At 57.6% G+C, this 16,860-nt stretch overlaps 1 pseudogene; it reads left to right on the top strand.

Moving 5' to 3' along the window:
* Positions 1 to 198, top strand: part of LOC135977588 (28S ribosomal RNA) — a 4,353-nt pseudogene extending 4,155 nt beyond the window's left edge.
* Positions 199 to 16,860: the final 16,662 nt, after the last annotated feature.

Raw genomic sequence — 16,860 nt, 5'->3', positions numbered from 1 at the left:
CCCTTATCCCACCATCTAGATCCTTAAGAAATGCATAGGGGAAACTGAGGCACCCACACAGTATTCAGAGAAAACATTAAGAACATTCCCACTTCGTAACACCTGTATACAACCAGTTATATACTTTAAAGGGTGTAAAATAGTCAAGTATTGTACTAAACACGATACCCCAAACTGACCCCCAAATTTAAGTTGCGTGTTTCTTCCCTCAGGTGAGGGCTCTGGGGTGGGACTGGGGATGAGGGGTTCACAATGCAGGAGGGGGCTCAGGGCTGGGGTTCAGGGTTCGGGTGCTGGGGGCACAGGCTCAGGGCCGGGGATGAGGAGCTTGGGGTGCAGACATGCTGCCCCAGGGCTAGGGCCAGAGAGGACTCCCCCCCCGCACACACTGGCAGCAGCAAACTCCGGGGGAGGGACCCCTCCTCTTCCCCCCCACCCCCCGGAAGCACACTCACTTTGCACCACGGTCACTGCACATGCTCCTAGGGCCCCTCTCCAGTCCAGAAAGCCCCCTCGCCTCCCCTATGGTGGGTACCGGGGGCGGGGGTTGCCATCACGTGTGGCCTCCCCTGCTGCTGCCCCTCACCATAGCCTCACTGGGGATGGGGGATGGGGCTGCCCCTTGCCCAGCGTGGGGCAGGAGTGGGGGATGCGAGGTGGTGGCTGTGTGGGGGGGAGGGCAGGTTGTCACAAAATTCACCCAAGCCCCAGCTGCTCAGGTCTAGGAAGCCCCCCTCCCCATCTCTCCTGGGGTGGGTCGGTGGGTGCTGGCGGGGAGGGGACTGCCATCACCTGTGGCTTCTTTCCTCCCCTGCTGCAGCCTGCTGCCCCTCACCCTAGCCTCACTGGGGGTGGGGGATGGGGCTGCCGCTTGCCCAGCGTTGGGCAGGAGAGGGGGCTGTAGGCACGGGGGATGGGGGGGGTGGATCACAGGGTCAAACACTCACCAAAGCCCCAGCAGCTGCTCAGGTGAGTGAGGTCCACTCCAGATGTCTGTCTCCTGGCCGGAAGCCCCCTTGGTGTCTCCTCCAGGTGGGTGCCGGGGGAGGGGAGGGCTGCCAAGCAGGTGTGTGCCTCCTCCCCCCCTTCCCTCTCCCCCTCCTGAGGTGCTGCAGGGATCCCCACTCACTCCCGAGTCCCGGCTCACACTCTGGGCACCGGCTGGGAGTCTCTCATCCTGCCAGCCCCACAGCTCTCCGCAGGGGCTCCCAGCGTTGACTAGAGCTGATCTGCTAAGGTAAGAAAAGCCAAGGGAGGAAAGGAAATGGAGCCCTTCCCTTCTGCAGTGCGTGGCCCTGTGCTGAGCCCTGGCTGCTGCTTTGCAGGAACATCAGCCTGCCCGGCCCGCCTGCCTCGCTGCGTACCTGGGCACGGCCTGCCCGGCCCGCCTGCCTCGCTACGTACCTGGGCACGGCCCGCCTGGCCCGCCTGCCTCGCTACGTACCTGGGCACGGCCTGCCCGGCCCGCCTGCCTCGCTAGGTACCTGCGCGTGGCCCGCCCGGCCCGCCTGCCTCGCTACGTACCTGCGCGCGGCCTGCCCGGCCCGCCTGCCTCGCTACGTACCTGCGCGCAGCCCGCCCAGCCCGCCTGCCTCGCTGCGTACCTGGGCACGGCCCGCCCGGCCCGCCTGCCTCGCTACGTACCTGGGCACGGCCCGCACGGCCCGCCTGCCTCGCTGCGTACCTGGGCACGGCCCGCCCGGCCCGCCTGCCTCGCTGCGTACCTGGGCACGGCCCGCCCAGCCCGCCTGCCTCGCTGCGTACCTGCGCACGGCCCGCCCGGCCCGCCTGCCTCGCTACGTTCCTGCGCACGGCCCGCCCGGCCCGCCTGCCTCGCTACGTACCTGGGCACGGCCCGCACGGCCCGCCTGCCTCGCTGCGTACCTGGGCACGGCCCGCCTGGCCCGCCTGCCTCGCTGCGTACCTGCGCACGGCCCGCCTGGCCCGCCTGCCTCGCTGCGTACCTGCGCACGGCCCGCCTGGCCCGCCTGCCTCGCTGCGTACCTGCGAACGGCCTGCCTGGCCCGCCTGCCTAGCTTCGTACCTGCGCACGGCCTGCCTGGCCCGCCTGCCTCGCTACGTACCTGCGCACGGCCTGCCTGGCCCGCCTGCCTCGCTACGTACCTGCGAGCGGCCTGCCTGGCCCGCCTGCCTCGCTACGTACCTGCGCACGGCCTGCCTGGCCCGCCTGCCTCGCTACGTACCTGCGCGCGGCCTGCCTGGCCCGCCTGCCTCGCTACGTACCTGCGAGCGGCCTGCGTGGCCCGCCTGCCTCGCTACGTACCTGCGCACGGCCTGCCTGGCCCGCCTGCCTCGCTACGTACCTGCGAACGGCCTGCCTGGCCCGCCTGCCTCGCTACGTACCTGCGCACGGCCTGCCTGGCCCGCCTGCCTCGCTACGTACCTGCGCGCGGCCCGCCCGGCCCGCCTGCCTCGCTACGTACCTGTGCACAGCGATCAGACCAATTTCCTCCCAGCCAGATAACGCAACAAGGAAAGGACACAGGCAACTTGGTTTGAGCATTGGCCTGCTAAACCCAGGGTTGTGAGTTCAATCCTTGAGGTGGCCAATTATGGATCTGGGGCAAAAATCAGTACTTGGTCCTGCTAGTGAAGGCAGGGGGCTGGACTCGATGACCTTTCAAGGTCCCTTCCAGTTCTAGGAGATAGGATATCTCCTTTATAAAAAACAAAACAAACCTTCAATTTAGCCCAGACTTGTCACTCGCTGAGAGGCACCGTGAGCTAAGGGATACTGCCCTAAGATGGGACTCAGGACTCCTGGGTTCAAATGTGTGACCTCAGCCAAGTTACTTCTTCCCCTCCCCCCACTTTGTGTCTCAGTTTCCCTTCAAATCCAGCTTCTGTCTCATCTGGTGCCCCAGCTTTCCAAAGGGCCGGTGAGAAAGGGCCATGAGGGTTCGGGCGTGACTAGGGTTTTTCCCGGACATGTCTGGCTTTTTGGTACTCAAATCCCCGTCCAGGGGGAATTGCCAAAAAGCCGAACATGTCTGGGAAAATACTCCCCCCCCTCTCCCCCAGTCCCCTGCTTACCTTAGAGCGGCTCCGGCAGGCTGCGAGCTGCAGGCAGATTCCCCCGCGGCGGCGGCTGCTGCTGCTCCCCCCAGACACCTCAGTTTTGTGTAGCTGAAGAGCGGAGCTGCCCCAGCGCTACTGGCTTCAAGGTTTGTCGGGCAGTCCCCAGATCTCTAGACCCTGCGCCCCCGGGCGGGCGCTTCCCCAGCGCAGCCGGAGCCAGGGAGGGGAGGCGCCCGGCCAGGGGTGCAGGGTCTGGAGATCTGGGGGCTGCCTGGCAAACCGTGAAGCTGGTAACGCTCAGGCAGCTTCGGGTGGCTGGGAGGGAGGAGGGGGAATGTGGGGCGCTCAGGGGAGGGGGTGGAGTTGGGGCGGGGACTTTGGGGAAGGGGCGGGGCCGGGGCAGGGAAGGGAAGGGGCAGAGTTGGGGCGGGGCGGGGCTAGGGCCCTGTGGAGTGTCTTCCTTTTTTAAGGTTTAAATATGGTAACCCTAGGCGTGACTGAGGCAAAACGGAGCCAGTGACATCTCACCCCCAACTCTCAGGACTTCAGCCCAGAAAGGAGGGGTGGGAGAGGTCCCGGCTGGCAATGGGATGTGCCGAGAGCCCGGGGTGCAGAGCTCTGCTGGGTTCAGAGAGAAGAACTGAACGGGGTCAGATGGAGACTTTGGGGCCAGGTCCATAGCTGGACAGGTTGTCTTAGCTCTGTGCTATGCCAGCCCCATCATCATCTAACCCCGCCAGGGTGAAGAGCCCCGTGGTTTGGGTTTCCCGGTCTGCCGCTAGGGCCCTGGGGAGTATTGCTCAGAGCACAGAGCATCCTTCCTTCAATGGGGCAGCAAGGGGAGAGCGCTCTGGGTCATGTCTGCAATCCCCAGGACTAGGGAAATGGTCTGGGCCTAATGAACACTTGGGAGAAAAACACTGCTAAAACCCAGGTGTTTCGCAGACGGGCTGAGAAAAGTCCCAACACTTCATCCCTGGAGCTCTCAAGTAGCCTCCAGGACAACCAGGGAGCGCCTGGCATCTCTAAGCTCAAAGATAAGCAGGAAACAAGCCTTTTTTGGAGCGGGGGAGTTTCCGGGCAGAAAAGAAAAGCACAAAAATGGCACAATTCAAGTTTTCCTGTTATGGGTCTCCCACTCCAGCCATCATAATATTAATAATAATTCCCAGCTCTTAGCAGCAGCAGCTCGCAAGGCCAAGGTCCCCAGCAGGCCAGTGGCAGATCCTGGTCTATCTACTAGGAACTGCCTCTTTTTACAATGGGGGAATGGGGCTCCAAGCCACTCAGAAGCTGGCAGAAGCAGCACGGTTGCCTTAGGCTTGTGAGATTCAACCCGCCTGGATTTCCCAGATGTAGCCGGTGTCCTTTAGCTCACGGTTCCGGGGGTGTCTGCATTACAGGAAGCAGAGGTTTAACCGTCGGGATCCCCACTCACTCCCAGAGGGGAAGTCGGCGCCTATGCTCTGGGATATTCCAATTTTTCTATACATGGAAACATTTGTCCTGGAATCAATACAGGATTTTGTGTGCAAGTCACTAGCACCATCCAAATTGGAACCCAGGCCTTTTGGCCAACAAGTTGTGTCAGCACTGTCACTGATATTATTACTCCTCCTGGCAACCTACAAAACGTATTGATTGAATTGTTTCCCCCAGTGGAGCAATTACAATTGGACATACATGAGTCAGTGATAAGAACCAAGGAAGCCTTAATACCCACAGCTCATCTTATCCAACAACAAATAGAAGTAGAAAGTGTGCAAAGAGGGGTGGAAACACCTTAGTGGGCAATCCCAGAGGATGTTACTCTCCACCCAATAGTCCAAACACTCAGTGTAACACTGATGGGAATAGAAGCCATAACAGTAATTGCACTGATGGGAATGTGTTGCTACATGCAATGACAAATCAAAAAAGCCAAATGACAATGCCTGGTTTAAAACAAACAAACAAAACTAGCTATCAACACTGCCATAGTAATGAATAATCATTATAAGAAATAATCAAATGCTTATTAATGTTTTAAAAGAAAATGTTTGGACTTATACAGTATGTAAGGGCATCTCTATACTTGCACACTCTGCAGGGTGTGTTAAACCAAATGTGTCCTATAAAAATGTATAAGGTACAAACATATACACGTATGCATATTATAATCCTGACCAAAGCCCATATCATCGACCACCAACTAAGTATAAAGGATTCCTCATGTCACCCACAGATTACACCCCACGCCTCAGTCATGGTCCTCGGCCTAACATTCCCAGATACACTATAAGGGACTAAAAACAATTGAAAAATAAAATCTGTTCATCAGTTGTATGAGGGAATGTGCAGACCAAGGGATAGATGGGGAATCTATTTTTGGATGACTGGAAAAAGGCAAATAATAGTGCCCATCTTTAAAAAAGGGAAGAAGGAGAATCCAGGGAACTACAGACCCGTCAGCCTCACATCAGTCCCCGGAAAAATCATGGAACAGGTCCTCAAGGAATCCATTTTGAAGAACTTGAAGGAGAGGAAGGTGATCAGGAACAGTTAACATAGATTCACCAAGGGCAAGTCATGCCTGACCAACCTGATTGCCTTCTATGATGAGATAATTGGCTCTGTGGATATGGGAAAGCGGTGGATGTGATATATCATGACTTTAACAAAGCTTTTGATACCATCTCCCACAGTATTCTTGCCAGCAAGTTAAAAAGTATGGATTGGATGAATGGACTATAAGGTGGATAGAAAGCTGGCTAGATTGTTGGGCTTAACGGGTAATTATCAATGGGTCGATGTCTAGTTGGCAGCTGGTATCAAGTGGAGTGCCTCAGGAGTCTGTCCTGGGGCCAGTTTTGTTCAACATCTTCATTAATGATCTGGATGATGGGATGGATTGCACCCTCAGCAAGTTTGCAGATGACACTAAGCTGGGGGGAGAGGTAGATACGCTGGAGGGTAGGGTTAGGGTCCAGAGTGACTTAGACAAATTGGAGGATTGGGCCAAAAGAAATCTGATGAGGTTCAACAAGGACAAGTGCAGAGTCTTGCACTGAGGGTGGAAGAATCCCATGCACTGCTACAGGCTGGGGACTGAGTGGCTAAGCAGCAGTTCTGGAGAAAAGAACCCAGAGAGTACAGTGGACGAGAAGCTGGATATGAGTCACAGTGTGCCCTTGGAATGGGTTCCCTAGGGAGGTGGTGGAATCTCCATCCTTAGAGGTTTTTAAGGCCTGGATTGACAAAGCCCTGGCTGGGATGATTTAGATGGGGGTTGTCCTGCTTTGAGCAGGGGGTTGTACTAGATGACTTCCTGAGATCTCCTCCAATCCTAATCGTCTATGATTCTATGAATATGTGAATGGAGAAGTAAGGTGGCCACATAACAGTGTTTAGCCCACTGGTCCATCTTCAGTCCATGCATTATGCTTTTCCAGGATGATGGGTAAACATCCTCCGCATAAAATGGTAAAAAGCGGGGGACTGTAGTACTGAGTCATAAGCCCCTGTATCAGAGGTCTGGTACGAGGCAGGACCTGCTCACAGAATCTCTCAATAACAGGGCTGATCTTGCAGAAATACACATTGCTAAGAAGTGTTAAGCACAGAGCGCTCACACAAACACAGCCTGATATCAAGTGATACGAGAACATTCCGATATCAAGGATGGTACAAAAACATTCCCCAAGGGTACCAGGAACACACTGACCGCTCCTAAAAGATAAGGTCAGGAGGACAGTCCGCAATAGAAATGTTTTGATCAAACCAACATGTAAAAGGTGATGGGTAATAACTAGCCACGTCAGGGGGCAGTGACTATGTCAGGGTATGTCTACACTACGAAATTAGTTCGAATTTATAGAAGCCGGTTTTATTGAAATCGATTGTATACAGCCGATTGTGTGTGTCCACACAATAAAATGCTCTAGGTGCTCTAGTCGGCGGACCGCGTCCACAGTACAAGGCTAGCGTCGACTTCCGGAGCATTGCACTATGGGTAGCTATCCCACAGCTATCCCACAGTTCCCGCAGTCTCCGCCGCCCCTTGGAATTCTGGGTTGAGATCCCAATGCCCGGATGATGCAAAACAGTGTCGTGGGCGGTTCTGGGTACATGTCGTCAGGCCCCTCCCTCCCCCGTCACAGCAACGGCAGACAATAGATTCGCGCCTCTTTACCTGGGTTACCTGGGTTACCTGTGCAGACAACATGGAGCCTGCTCAGCTCAGCTCACCGTCACCATATGTCCTCTGGGTGCCGGCAGACGTGGGACTGCATTGCTACACAGCAGCAGCTGCTAACTGCCTTTTGGCGGTAGACGGTGCAGTAGACTGGTAGCCTTCATCGGCGATCTGGGTGCTGGCAGCCGTGGGGCTTGCCTTTTGGCAGTAAATGGTGTATTACGACTATTAGCCGTCCTATTACAAGTCGGGTCATCGCACGTTAGCAGAGTCTTCCCCGAGCAGCCGATTGTGCAATAGGCCTGAAGACCATCGTCATACGCCGCCCCGTATTTGCTGCCAAGCACCCAGAAAGATGCCGAGGGCTATCAGTCACGCTGCACCGTCGTCTTAAGATGTAAAAAATAGATTTGCTCTGTATTCATTTGCTTCCCCCTCCCTCCGTCAAATCAACGGCCTGCTAAGCCCAGGGTTTTCAGTTTAATCTTTGGTGGGGACCATTCTGTGTGACAGTTGTTTGTGTCTCTCCCTGATGCACAGCCACCGTTCTTGATTTTAATTCCCTGTGCCTGTACGCCATGTCGTCACTCGGCCCGCCCTCCCTCCTTCCCCTAGTCCGTCAGATACTATGTTTGCGCCACAGCTCAGAGAGCCGAGAAGCGGTTCGCGCCTTTTCTTTGAATTCTGGGTTGAGATCCCAATGCCCGGATGATGCAAAACAGTGTCGCGGGCGGTTCTGGGTACATGTCGTCAGGCCCCTCCCCCCTCGTCACAGCAACGCAGACAATAGATTCGCGCTTTTTTACCTGGGTTACCTGTGCAGACAACATACCACGGCAAGCATGGAGCCCGCTCAGCTCAGCTGAGCTCACCGTCACCATATGTCCTCTGGGTGCCGGCAGATGTGGGACTGCATTGCTACACAGCAGCAGCTGCTAACTGCCTTTTGGCGGTAGACGGTGTAGCATGAGTGATAGCCGTGGGGCTGGCAGCCGTAGTGCTGCATTGCACCAGCCCCTTCCAGGCGATGGTATATTATGACTGGTACCCATCGTCGTCATACTGGTGTGGCTGTCAATCATGGCCACCTGGGCAGACATGCTACTGTTTTGATGATGATGGCTACCAGTCGTAATATACTATTTTCTGCCAATTGCCCAGTATTGTCTGCTAAGCACCCAGAAGAGGCCGAGGGCGATGCTGGGTGCTGGTGGACGTGGGGCTGGCAGACGTGGGGCTGCATTGCTACACAGCAGCAGCCCCTTGCCTTTTGGCAGATGATGGTATTTTATGATTGGTAACCGTCATCATCGTACTGGAGAGGCTATCACTCATGCTGCACCGTCGGCTGCCAAGCACAGACTGGTGGGACCGCATCGTGCTGCAGGTGTGGGACGATTCCCAGTGGCTGCGAAACTTTCGCATGCGTAAGGGCACTTTCATGGAACTTTGTGACTTGCTTTCCCCTGCCCTGAAACGCCAGGATACCAAGATGAGAGCAGCCCTCACAGTTGAGAAGCGAGTGGCGATAGCCCTGTGGAAGCTTGCAACGCCAGACAGCTACCGGTCAGTCGGGAATCAATTTGGAGTGGGCAAATCTACGGTGGGGGCTGCTGTGATCCAATTTGCCAGGGCAATGAAAGACCTGGTGATAGCAAGGGTAGTGACTCTGGGCAACGTGCAGTCAATAGTGGATGGTTTTGCTGAAATGGGATTCCCAAACTGTGGCGGGGCCATAGACGGAACCCATATCCCTATCTTGTCACCGGAGCACCAAGCCACCGACTACGTAAACCGCAAGGGGTACTTTTCAATGCTGCTGCAAGCCCTGGTGGATCACAAGGGACGTTTCACCAACATCAACGTGGGATGGCCGGGAAAGGTACATGATGCTCGCGTCTTCAGGAACTCTGCTCTGTTTCGAAAGCTGGAGGAAGGGACTTTCTTCCTGGACCAGAAAGTGACCATTGGGGATGTTGAAATGCCTATCGTGATCCTTGGGGACCCAGCCTACCCCTTAATGCCATGGCTCATGAAGCCGTACACAGGCAGCCTGGACAGGAGTCAGGACCTGTTCAACTACAGGCTGAGCAAGTGCCGAATGGTGGTGGAATGTGCATTTGGACGTTTAAAAGCACGCTGGCGCAGCTTACTGACTCGCTCAGACCTCAGCGAAAAGAATATCCCCATTGTTATTGCTGCTTGCTGTGCGCTCCACAATATCTGTGAGAGTAAGGGGGAGACCTTTATGGCGGGGTGGGAGGTTGAGGCAACTCGCCTGGCTGCTGATTACGCGCAGCCAGACACCAGGGCGGTTAGAGGAGCACAGCAGGGCGCGGTGCGCATCAGAGAAGCTTTGAAAACGAGTTTTGTGACTGGCCAGGCTACTGTGTGAAACTTCTGTTTGTTTCTCCTTGATGAACCCTCCAACCCCCCCCCCCCGACCCAGTTCACTCTACTTCCCTGTAAACCAACCACCCCACCCCACCCTCCCCTCCCGCTTGCAGAGGCAATAAAGTCATTGTTTTTTCACATTCATGCATTCTTTATTAGTTCCTCACAGAAGTAGGGGGATAATTGCCAAGGTAGCCTGGGATGGGTGGGGGAGGAGGGATGGAAAAGGACACACTGCATTTTAAAACTTTAACTCTTATTGAAGGCCAGCCTTCTGATGCTTGGGCGATCATCTGGGGTGGAGTGACTGGGTGGACGGAGGCCCCCCCACCGTGTTCTTGGGCGTCTTGGTGAGGAGGCTATGGAACTTGGGGAGGAGGGCTGTTGGTTACACAGGGGCTGTAGCGGCGGTCTCTGCTCCTGCTGCCTTTCCTGCAACTCAACCATACGCTCGAGCATATCAGTTTGATGCTCCAGCAGACGGAGCATTGCCTCTTGCCGTCTGTCTGCAAGCTGACGCCACCTATCGTCTTCAGCCTGCCACTTGCTCTGTTCATCCTGCGATTCAGCCCGCCACCTCTCCTCTCGTTCATATTGGGCTTTTCTCATGTCCGACATTGACTGCCTCCACGCATTCTGCTGTGCTCTATCAGCCTGGGAGGACATCTGCAGCTCCGTGAACATAGCGTCCCTCGTCCTCCGTTTTCTCTTTCTAATGTTCACTAGCCTCTGCGAAGGAGAAACATTTGCAGCTGGTGGAGGAGAAGGGAGAGGTGGTTAAAAAAGACACATTTTAGAGAACAATGGGTACACTCTTTCATTACAAGGTCGCATATTTCGGCTTGCAGGCAGCCATGGTAGGCCACAGTGTTTTGGCTTTTTTAACCTTCTTAACATGCGGGAAAGGTTGCAAACAGCAGCGCATTTCCCATATCAAGGATGAATTGGGTTGTCCATTTAAAATGGGGTTTCAATGTAAAAGGAGGGGGCTGCGGTTTCCTGGTTAACATGCGGCACAAACACAAGTAAACCACCCCCCCCCCCCCCACACACACGATTCTCTGGGATGATCACTTCACCCCTCCCCCCACCGCGTGGTTAACAGCGGGGAACATTTCTGGTCAGAAGAGCAGGAACGGGCGCCTCTGAATGTCCCCTTAATAAAATCACCCCATTTCAACCAGGAGAGCTTTCTGGAGATGTCCCTGGAGGATTTCCGCTCCATCCCCATACACGTTAACAGACTTTTCCAGTAGATGTACTGGCCGCGATTGCCAGGGCAAAGTAATCATTAAACACGCTTGCTTTTTTTTTGTAATGTTTACAAATATTTACAAAGTTACACTCACCAGAGGTCTCCTGTGTGCCCTGAGGGTCTTGGGTGAGTTCGGGGGTTACTGGTTCCAGGTCCAGGGTCACAAACATATCCTGGCTGTTGGGGAAACCGGTTTCTCCGCTTCCTTGCTGCTGTGAGCTACCTACAGTACCTCCATCGTCATCTTCCTCGTTCCCCGAACCGTCTTCCCTGTGTGTTTCTCCAGTGAGAGAGTCATAGCACACGGTTGGGGTAGTGGTGGCTGCACCCCCTAGGATCGCATGCAGCTCCGCGTAGTAGCGGCAAGTTTGCGGCTCTGCCCCGGACCTTCCGTTTGCTTCTCTGGCTTTGTGGTAAGCTTGCCGTAGCTCCTTAATTTTCACGCGGCACTGCTGTGTGTCCCTGTTATGGCCTCGGTCCTTCATGGCCTTGGAGATCTTTTCTAATACTTTGCCATTTCTTTTACTGCTACGGAGTTCAGCTATCACTGCTTCATCTCCCCATATGGCGAGCAGATCTCGTACCTCCCGTTCGGTCCATGCTGGAGCTCTTTTGCGATCCTGGGAGGACTCCATCACGGTTACCTGTGCTGATGAGCTCTGCGTGGTCACCTGTGCTCTCCACGCTGGGCAAACAGGAAATGAAATTCAAACCTTCGCGGGTCTTTTCCTGTCTACCTGGTCAGTGCATCTGAGTTGAGAGTGCTGTCCAGAGCGGTCACAATGAAGCACTGTGGGATAGCTCCCGGAGGCCAATAACGTCGAATTCCGTCCACACTACCCCAATTCCGACCCCCAAAGGCCGGTTTTATCGCTAATCCCCTCGTCAGAGGTGGTGTAAAGAAACCGGTTTAAAGGACCCTTTAAGTCGAAAGAAAGGGCTTCGTTGTGTGGACGTGTCCAGGCTTAATTCGGTTTAATGCTGCTAAAGTCGACCTAAACCCGTAGTGTAGACCAGGCAGTATGTAACTTGTTTGTATCAAGGTATAAAGATGTATCTCAGAGTAAGTATCTTTGTCCAGCTGAGGGGGAATGGAAAGTCCCGCCATTCACTGAGCTGTGTCCATTGTCATGGGCATACATGTCTTAGTATCCTCGTAGAGTCTGCCAGGTGTTATTACCGTGCTTTGTTGACAATAAACCTGGCCTGGTGCCTTCGTACCTTAATGGATCTTGTGGTCATTGGGCGGTTTGCTCGAGGTGTCTGCGCAGAGCTGGGGCAGCACACAGGGAGAACACACACACACAGCCAAACGACTAACAACAGCATCTGTGCAGCACCCAGTGCAATGGGGGTCCCCGATCTCGCTAATGGGAAATGGGTTCCAGATTCGCTCGCCTGCACCGGGTGCTGAAATGCCCCTGATAAGTCATGACAGGGAAGTGGCTGGGGGGACCTTGCACTTCTCTAGCAGCCAACGTTGGTCATTTCATTCCAAACTGCTCTAGGCTCTCAGGGTTAAAACTTGCTGTCCTGCATGGCCTAGTGGGTGGAGCATGAGACTGAGGTTCAGGACACCTGGGTTCTGTTCCCAGTGTGGCACTGGCCTGCTATGCGGCCTTGGACCAGTCCCTCCCCCACTGCGTGCCTCAGTTTCCCCTCCCAATCTAGCCCAAGCTATAATCTGCTGTGCTTTAACCAGAGCAAATCCAGAGTGGCAGCAGGACTTGGGGGGCAGTAGGCTGACTCCCGGTACCACTGGGCTCATTCCCAGCTGGAGCAGGTGCTCAGAGACCTGAGTCAGCAAACTCCATTGGCCTGGGGACCTGGGTGCTGCCTGTCCCCACCGTCCCCAGGCACCTGTTCCAGGGGCTGGCTGGATGCAGGCCCAGAGTGGGCTTGACCTCTTTCTGCCCACGGGAAGGGGCTAACGGGGTGGAACAGGGCAGGCTGCAGTCACATGCATCTCACCGTGCCTCAGTTTCCCCTCTATCCCCCGGGGTTGAAGGGGCGGGAGGGGGACCGCAGAGTGTGCGCTCCTCCCCTGGAAAATGCCAGGCCTCGCAGCCAGCAGCTTGGGACCCAGCCAGAGCAGGGTTTGCCATCTGCCTCCCCCGCTCCCCTCCTCCCAGCCCCTGCGCAGGCGAAGGGGAGACCCGAGGTGCACAGGACACAATGGCCCCATTGAGCGAAGGGAGGCGGCACTGCCAGGAAAAGGGAGGGGGGCTGCGAGGGGCGGGGCTTCCTGGCAGGTCACTCCTCCCAGACCTGGGATGGAACCCAGGAGTCCTGGCTCCCCTCCCCTCCAGCTCCAGCTCCAGCTCCAGCTCCGTCTTCCCCTCCCACATGTGCTGTGTGTAGCCTGGTCCCCCCAGTCCCCTGCCCCCCCTCCTCCGGGGGGGGGGGGGCGCGACATGCACAGGTGTCCTGCAGCGGCCACGCCCATTGGGCAGCCCGGCCCGGCCCCTCCCCCAGCCCCGCGCTCCCCTGCCGGGCCCCCGGCTCCGCCCGCCCCAGGTGAACCATCGCCCCGCTGAGCTGCCGCCTGGGCCCGGTGACCCCGGCGTCCCCCGCCATGCCGGCCCCTGCCCAGCCCCGGCCAGCTGCATGGTGAGCCCGCGGCCAGCCGGAGCCGCAGGGACGTGTCACGGGTAAGGGACCTCCCGCCCCGGGCACTGGCCGGGGATCGCGCCCCGACAGTCCCGCCCCATGAACCGCGCCCCGGACACCCCGCCCCCGACACCCCTGCACCAGGCACTGCTCCCGGGCACCCCCACCCTGGGCATTTCGCCCAAGGCAACTGTGTCCCAGACACCCCCTCCCAGGGCACTGTGCTCGGGCACCCCCACCCTGGGCATCTCGCCCATGGCACTGCCCCAGACACCCCCCCCGGGCACCCCCTCTCAGGGCACTGTGCTCGGACCCCCCCACGGGCATCTTGCCCAAGGCACTGTGCCCCCAACACCCCCGCCCTGGGCACCCCCCACCCCAGACACCCCCGCCCCGGACACCCCCACGCAGAGCAGTATCCTCGGACACCCCCACCACAGACACCCCTGCTCTAGGCTCCATGCATCCAACACCTCCCACCCTGGACCCCCTTGGCACCGCACCCACATCACCCCTCCCCCTGGGCACTGCACTCAGATCCCCACTCTGACCCCCACTGGGCACTGTGCCCCAAATCTCCCACCCCCCTTGGGCACTACACCCAGATCACGCCTCCCCCTGGGGGATGGGTGCACGGAGGGATGGGTGTGTGGGGTGGATGGGGCGGATGGAGGGGTGTGAGGGAGAATGGGGGTGGGGTGCGTGGGGTCAATGGGTGGATGAAGGGGCATGTGGGGGGATGCATGGATGGACGGAGAGGTGTGGCGGAGGATGGGTAGTGGCTGTGGTGCAGGGGTGTGTGGGGGGATGGGTTGGTGGCTGTATGGGGGATGGGTGGATGGAGGGGTGCGTGGGGCGATGGATGGATGGGAGGATGGAGGGGTGCGTGGGGCAATGGATGGGTGGGTGGATGGGGGATGGGAGGATGGAGGGGTGCCTGGGGGGATGGGTGGGTGGATGGATGGGGGATGGGAGGATGGAGGGGTGCATGGGGCAATGGATGGGTGGGTGGATGGGTGGATGGAGGGGTGCGTGAGGGGATCGATGGGTGGATGGAGGGTGCGTGGGGGGATGGATGGACAGGTGGATGGGGGATGGGTGGATGGAGAGGTGCGTGGGGCAATGGATGGGGGATGGGTGGGTGGCTGGATGGGGGATGGGCGGATGGAAAGGCACATGGGGGAATGGTTTATCCAGCACTGCCCGTTGCCAAAACAGCAGTGCAGGCTCGGCAGTGGCTGGCTGGATGCTGTGGTTGTCTCCCCACAGTGCGGCTCCCACAGCCAGTGCCTGCCCCATGGGCTTGCAGGGGATGTGGTTCAGTACGTGGAGCTTGGGCAGCGCAGAATCGGGCCCCACTCCAGAAGTGGCTGCATGTCAGCACCGGGTGAGCCATCCCCACGAGGTGTTATGTGCAGCTGTTCCCCAGCTGCCCTGCCCGAGAGGTGACTACACCTCAGCTCCGGGCAAGCCATCCCTGTGTGTCCACGCCTGTGGGATGAAAGGCTGCAGAAGGAGGGGATTTGGGGTCCCCGAGCAGGATCTCAGAGACCAGGAGTCCTGTGCTGGCGCCAGCCAGGGCTGGGAACCCTGTAGTCACCGCCCCGCTGTGCTCTCTGTCCCCAGGGTGCAGGACTTGCCGGGTGCCAGGGGAGCAGGGTCTGTCTGGCCCGGCCCACTGGCTCCAGTCAATCATTAACCGCGGCAAGGAGATGGCTGAGAAAGACGGTGAGTCGCAGGGGAGCTGGGCCGCAGGCTACTCCTGCCCTAATCCCACATCCTGCTTCCTGCCCTAGCCAGTGCCTCCGCCCAGTGCCATGCCCCCCATGATTGGGGGATCCCTGATCCCATCCATGCCCCTGCCTTCTCCCCAATCCCTCCTACCTTCCCTGATCCAACACCCCCATCTCCAATCTCCCCACCCCTCCCCCATTCCTGATCCCACAACTCCCCCAGTTCCATATCCTTCCCACCCCTTCCCAATCTCTGATCCCACCCTCCCCTAGTCCCATATTCCACCCCCTCCCCAAACCCTGATTCCACGTTCCTCCCCTTCCCTCAGTCCCATATCCCACACCCCACCCCTCTCCAATCCCTGATTCCATCCCTCCCCCAGTCCCAAATCCCACACCCCACCCCTTCCCAATCCCTGATCCCATCCCTCCCCCAGTCCCAAATCCCACCCCTTCCCAATCCCTGATCCCACATCCCTCCCCTTCCCCCGTCCCATATCCTACACCCCACCCCTCCCCAATCCCAGATCCCACCCCTTCTCAGATCCCACGTCCCTCCCCCAGTCCCATATCCCATACCCCACCCCTTCCCAATGCCTGATCCCACGTCCCAGCCCCTCCCCAATCCCACGTCCCAGCCCCTCCCCAATCCCTGATCCCATTCCTCCCCCGGCCCCATATTCCACACCCCCGCCCTTCCCAATTCCTGATCCCATGTCCCTACCCCTTCCCCAATCCCTCTCCCCTTCCCTGATCCAACACCCCCTTCTCTAGTCCCCCACCCCTCCCCAATCCCTATTCCCACTCCTCCCCCAGTCCCTGATCCCACGCTCTCACCCCTCTCCCAATCCTACATCCCACACCCATCTGCCCCTTCCCAATCCACACTCCCCCCCCCCCCGCTTTTCTGATCGCACCCCCCCTCCCCGAACTGCAGGAGAAATAGATCATTAACAGTGCCAGATGGCTGGGCAGAGGACACGAGAGGGTCACGCTGCCTGAGCTCAGCTCAGCTCCCTGCTGGTCCCCCACTCCAGGCTGGCCCCCTCCCCACCCCAGAGGGCAGGCTGGGGAGAAGGGGCAGGGCTAGGGGCAGATAGGGGAGGGGAGGTTTGTGGGTGGGGAGGTGGGTGAAGCCAGTGGGGGAAGGGTGGGGAATTGGTGCATGGCTGGTGGGGGTAAGGAGCTGGCCCAGCTGGCAGGGGAGGGGCAGAGGTGATATTGTTGTGAGTCTGAAGTTAATGGCGGTTTGAGATTGTCATATAAGAGGGTCAGCTGGAATTCTGTAACCAAAATCCTCAGTCGACAATCGGCACAGCCCTGTGCACCGCAAAGTAAGAACAGATCCAGCCCCACCCCGCGGTGAGGGGCAGAGTTGGCCGTGTCCCTTCTCCATAGGGTGACCAGACAGCAAATGTGTAAAATCAGGACAGGGGTGAGGGGTAATAGGAGCCTATATAAGAAAAAGACCCAAAAATCGGGACTGTCCCTATAAAATCGGGACATCTGGTCACCCTACTTCTCCACTGGAACGGGTGGGATGCACAGTTTCATCCCCCAACTAAGTTCCAAACCTTCTGTCGTTATATAGCCAAAGAGACCCCTCCTTGCCACAAAAACCCGCCCAGAACTAAGGGTGCGGCAGGACCCCCTGA

Source organism: Chrysemys picta, unplaced genomic scaffold (genome assembly GCF_011386835.1).
Source record: "Chrysemys picta bellii isolate R12L10 unplaced genomic scaffold, ASM1138683v2 scaf4, whole genome shotgun sequence".
NCBI lineage: Eukaryota > Metazoa > Chordata > Testudines > Emydidae > Chrysemys > Chrysemys picta.
The sequence above is the reverse complement of the archived record's forward strand: the minus strand, read 5'-3'. Positions and strand labels throughout refer to the sequence as shown.